Source organism: Tetranychus urticae, unplaced genomic scaffold (assembly GCF_039701765.1).
Source record: "Tetranychus urticae isolate SD_2017Ah unplaced genomic scaffold, NJAU_TeUrti_SD_1.0 Scaffold_5, whole genome shotgun sequence".
NCBI classification, from domain to species: domain Eukaryota; kingdom Metazoa; phylum Arthropoda; class Arachnida; order Trombidiformes; family Tetranychidae; genus Tetranychus; species Tetranychus urticae.
This window is the reverse complement of record NW_028315837.1, coordinates 390501-395500: the sequence shown is the minus strand read 5'-3', so window position 1 is coordinate 395500 and position 5000 is coordinate 390501. Positions and strand designations below refer to the sequence as shown.

The following is a 5000-nucleotide window of genomic DNA, read 5'->3' as shown; positions in this document are numbered from 1 at the left end:
TAACGGAAGAACGAGGTCGATTCACGGTACCAAATCTTTTGGACATTATCAGCATTAGGTCAACTAATGATTGCGTAATTTTGATCGAGTTCGTGCTGTTGGTACCAGAGGAAATCGCCTTTAATGGTTGAGCCCATAAAAGCAATGAGAATGTTCGAATTGGCGCGATTTTAGGCCACTTGCGTTTAGTAATTTAGGTCATTAATAAGCGCATGCGATAGTCGGCACTACTGGGATATTACCCCGAAAAACATGATCGCGATTGACCTTATGGTTCAAAAGTTATTGGGTGTCAAAAATAGACACGGACTTAGTCTAATTTTCAGAAAAAGAGGTTTTAGATCACAACCAGATTTATTGTGTTATATGTGGTGAGTGTAGTTGCTGAATTGAGAGAAGCAACCATCAGTAGTTGATGGGGAGGTAAGTGATTGTCTACGGTTATGGATAAGTCAATGCATCAAGCAGTGGTATGGTCCAGACTGTAGCTGTTCACGCATCTATTCCTGTTATTCTGTTGATGTTTGGTGGTTGAAGAGACGGGCCTGAATGGGTTTGGATCGTCAATCATCTTATCACCACACACTATTATACAAAGGTAGAGTACCTGCAAGACCTAAGGTCTTCCTTGGTACGACTGACAATATCTATGAGAGTTGGGCTTTAATGCTATCAGACTTCATATCTTGCATATATGTTCAAACTAGTCACTCAACAGAGTGAGCAGTATTAGTATTGAGCTCTGCTTGTGCAAAGCAGACCGCAGATTGATCCAAGAAATTGGTATCAAGCGGTTATAATACTATGCTGTTTAGTTGACTTGCAAACGTACCCAGCAATGGTTACTCCTGCTAGATGTGCTTGCACATTTTAGTGGAAGAAGATGGATTCTAAAGAGCTTTCTGCAGAATTATCTTAATGCACGACATAAATCTCGATACCTCGTTAAAGTTAGCATCCACTTGCTGGTTGTTAGCTGAGGATATCGTATTTATAGCTGCAAAAACAACTTGTTTAGCATTTTACTTTGCTAAAACATCAAGTTACCTGGTTGATCCTGCCAGTAGTCATATGCTTGTCTCAAAGATTAAGCCATGCATGTCTAAGTACATACTGTTTATAAAGTGAAACCGCGAATGGCTCATTAAATCAGTTACGGTTCCTCGGATATTCTTTTTTACATGGATAACTGTGGTAATTCTAGAGCTAATACATGAACAAGTGTTCCAACCTCAGCTTGCTGACGGAAGGATCGCATTTATTAGTACAAGACCAATGATTCTTATTCACCTAGAACCCTGTTCAGTGATTTCGGTCGCTGTCTAAGGACTAGCAGTGGGGATCTTAGCAACTTCGGTTGCATTTCTTGTGATGACTCTGAATAACTGAGCAAATCGTATGGCCTCTGAGCCGACGATGTATCCCTCAAGCAACTGCCTTATCAACTGTCGATGGTAGGTTATGCGCCTACCATGGTTGTAACGGGTAACGGGGAATTAGGGTTCGATTCCGGAGAGGGAGCCTGAGAAACGGCTACCACATCTAAGGAAGGCAGCAGGCGCGCAAATTACACAATCCCAGTACGGGGATGTAGTGACGAAAAATAACAATACGGGACTCTATTGAGGCCCCGTAATTGGAATGAGTACAATTTAAATCCTTTAACGAGGATCTATTGGAGGGCAAGTCTGGTGCCAGCAGCCGCGGTAATTCCAGCTCCAATAGCGTATATTAAAGTTGCTGCGGTTAAAAAGCTCGTAGTTGGATTTCAGTCGAACCTATGGGGTCCACTGATTAAAGGGTTAGATGGTGATGTTAGGTTTCTTGCTTGTGTCTACGGATGCTTGCTTGAACCTTCATTCCTCTTTCCTGGTGGTTACATTCATAGTGTTTAGACAGAAAATTGCTCGATATTTGCTATCAATGCTCTTTACCGAGTGTTGATTCAAGCGATCGAGACTTTTACCTTGAAAAAATCAGAGTGCTCAAAGCAGGCGTCCAAAACCTCGAAAGAGGTGCCTAAAAACGGTATGGTCAACCATCTATATGATGCGTACCACTACCTTAACTTGAATGATCTTGCATGGAATAATGGAATAGGACCTTGGTTCTATTTTGTTGGTCTTAAGAATCCAAGGTAATGATTAAGAGGGACAGACGGGGGCATTTGTATTGCGGCGCTAGAGGTGAAATTCTTGGACCGTCGCAAGACAAACTACAGCGAAAGCATTTGCCAAGAATGTTTTCATTAATCAAGAACGAAAGTTAGAGGTTCGAAGGCGATCAGATACCGCCCTAGTTCTAACCATAAACGATGCCAACCAGCGATCATTCTGAGTAACTAATTTCATGACTCGAATGGAAGCTTCCGGGAAACCAAAGTTTTTGGGTTCCGGGGGAAGTATGGTTGCAAAGCTGAAACTTAAAGGAATTGACGGAAGGGCACCACCAGGAGTGGAGCTTGCGGCTTAATTTGACTCAACACGGGAAAACTCACCCGGCCCGGACACTGAGAGGATTGACAGATTGAGAGCTCTTTCTTGATTCAGTGGGTGGTGGTGCATGGCCGTTCTTAGTTGGTGGAGTGATTTGTCTGGTTAATTCCGATAACGAACGAGACTCTAGCCTACTAAATAGACTTGCAGTTTACACTGCAGTACTCCCCCTTAGTCAACCTGTGGGTGGTAGTATCTCTTGATGGTTTCGGCTGTTGAGGGCTCTGCTGCTATTAGCCTACAGAATTGGCTAGGGTAAGGATGCTGTAGCACTGTAAGGACTTCTTAGAGGGACAAGCGGCGCTCGCAGCCGCACGAAACAGAGCAATAACAGGTCTGTGATGCCCTTAGATGTCCGGGGCCGCACGCGTGCTACACTGAAGTGGTCATCGTGCATACTGTTTCCTGCTCCGAAAGGAGTGGGTAACCGCTTGAACCCATTTCGTGATGGGGATTGGGCATTGTAATTATTGCCCATGAACGAGGAATTCCCAGTAAGCGTGAGTCATTAGCTTGCGTTGATTACGTCCCTGCCCTTTGTACACACCGCCCGTCGCTACTACCGATTGAATGATTTAGTGAGGACTTCGGACTGGTCAATCCAGACCATTGGGAAACTAGTGGTCGGATTGTGCTGGAAAGATGTTCAAACTTGATCATTTAGAGGAAGTAAAAGTCGTAACAAGGTTTCCGTAGGTGAACCTGCGGAAGGATCATTAACGTATTACCCTCTTATTATAAGAGAAATACAACCTTCAAACAATCAAACACTCTGCATAGTGATATTGTAGATGCTAATATGGTGAATGCAATTGAATTGTATTTGCATTAGAGTCGCAATTGTGAATGTTTATTGCAAACATTTAGCCATTGCAACATGATTCTAATTTGCATTACATTCGTTCATTCATACATCCATCTTTCATTATCCAATGCAACAAAGAGTGAGGGTTATCTAACGATAGCCATAATTTCTTTTGCAAAACAATTGTAGTTTATAATGAAAAGCCTGTCTTGCTACATACTTGGTACCTGATCAAGTCTTCAGCTTATGCTGACGGCAAGGTTTAAAGAAGGAAGTTTTACACTTCTTCGCCTAACTAAGTAAAGACAACTATGGTTTTTATAAACTGCATACAATTGTTTTCAAACCCTCTCAATGCAGATTTAGGATACTTATTAAAAGTCCCACGGTGGCAAAGATACATCTTCAAGCGGTGGATCACTCGAATTACCAATCGATGAAGAACGTAGCTAGCTACGATAATCGGTGCGAATTGCAGGACACGCCGAGCACTTGAGCTTCCAACGCACATTGCGGCTTTCGGGTCTTTTCCGAGGTCACATCTGTCTGAGAGTTGAGATGTAAAATAATCAACAAAACACTTGCATACTACCATATATGCATTGTTTTGAGAGGATTGTATATTTATATGCATGAATCTTGATGTTTTATTCCTTTTCTTAATTGCAATTCGTTGCAATTTAGTAAGGAGAATCTCAAATCTACTTGTTTCACATGATAAATTTTGTGTACAATGCATATTTCATCTCTGCAAGCAGTATATATGAATAGATACTAGCATGAGATTCTAAGGTTAGTCGCCTATCTGACGACGCTAAAGTCGTATTGCAGATAACTATGGTGATCAACTAACCTGTTAACTGATGAATCTTCTTGCACTTGTATAAATCGTACAAATAGTAGCTATTTCATTCTGTTAAAGCAGACCTAAGAAGTAATGCAAAGGCAAAATTTGTGCAAACATTAAAGTAGATTTACGTTGCTTGCTTGCAAACAACACAAATAAACATTAATCAACTTAATCAATATTTTTGATCTCAGATCAGGTGAGGTTACCCGCCGAATTTAAGCATATAATTCAGCGGAGGAAAAGAAATCAAATGAGATTCCCTGAGTAACGGCGAGTGAAAAGGGATGAGTCCGGCGCAAAGGTTTTCCATTGAAAGGTGGAAAGCGGTGCTGCGTAATGGCTAGAGTCACGATTATTTCAACTAAATCTGCAAGTCCCTCTGACAAGGGCCCTCTTCCCAGAGACGGTTCTAGGCCGGTGGCAGATCTTGGTTAATGGAATATCGATTACTGGCTTTAGTCGCGGATAGAGTCAGATTGCTTGAGAGTGCAATCCAAATTAGGAGGTAAACTCCTCCTAAGACTAAATACGATGGTAATATCGATAGCAAACAAGTACCGTGAGGGAAAGTTGCAAAGTACTTTGAAGAGAGAGTTCAAAAGGACGTGAAACCGCTTGTAGAGAAACGGATAGAACCACGAAGTGTAGCTGAGAGGAGAACTCAGCTCCTCTTGTGTATTGTTGCCTTTTTCTATTCAGTGCTAAGAATGCTTTACAGCGTTCCAAGATCAGTAGGTTAAGGGGTAACTTTTAGCCTGCCCTTGGATCTTGGTATTGATAGGAGGAGTGCAATATGTGCATGAGGAGTGCATTTTCTCAACTCTCGTGCTCAAACCACGACCAATGTGAA

At 42.0% G+C, this 5000-nt stretch overlaps 3 non-coding genes across 3 annotated transcripts in view; all 3 read left to right on the top strand.

The window, feature by feature from the left end:
- Positions 1-1044: 1044 nt before the first annotated feature.
- LOC149092837 (small subunit ribosomal RNA) lies at positions 1045-3214 on the top strand. Its single transcript, XR_016200527.1, has one exon. It is a non-coding gene; the product is annotated as a small subunit ribosomal RNA (ribosomal RNA).
- A 487-nt stretch (positions 3215-3701) lies between these two features.
- Positions 3702-3856, top strand: LOC149092836 (5.8S ribosomal RNA). The gene has a single exon (XR_016200631.1). It is a non-coding gene; the product is annotated as a 5.8S ribosomal RNA (ribosomal RNA).
- Positions 3857-4332: 476 nt separating this feature from the next.
- The window catches only part of LOC149092835 (large subunit ribosomal RNA), a 4168-nt gene continuing 3500 nt past the window's right edge, over positions 4333-5000 (top strand). Inside the window, exon 1 of the ribosomal RNA XR_016200596.1 lies at positions 4333-5000. This exon is cut by the window's right edge and continues 3500 nt beyond it. This is a non-coding gene — a ribosomal RNA (large subunit ribosomal RNA).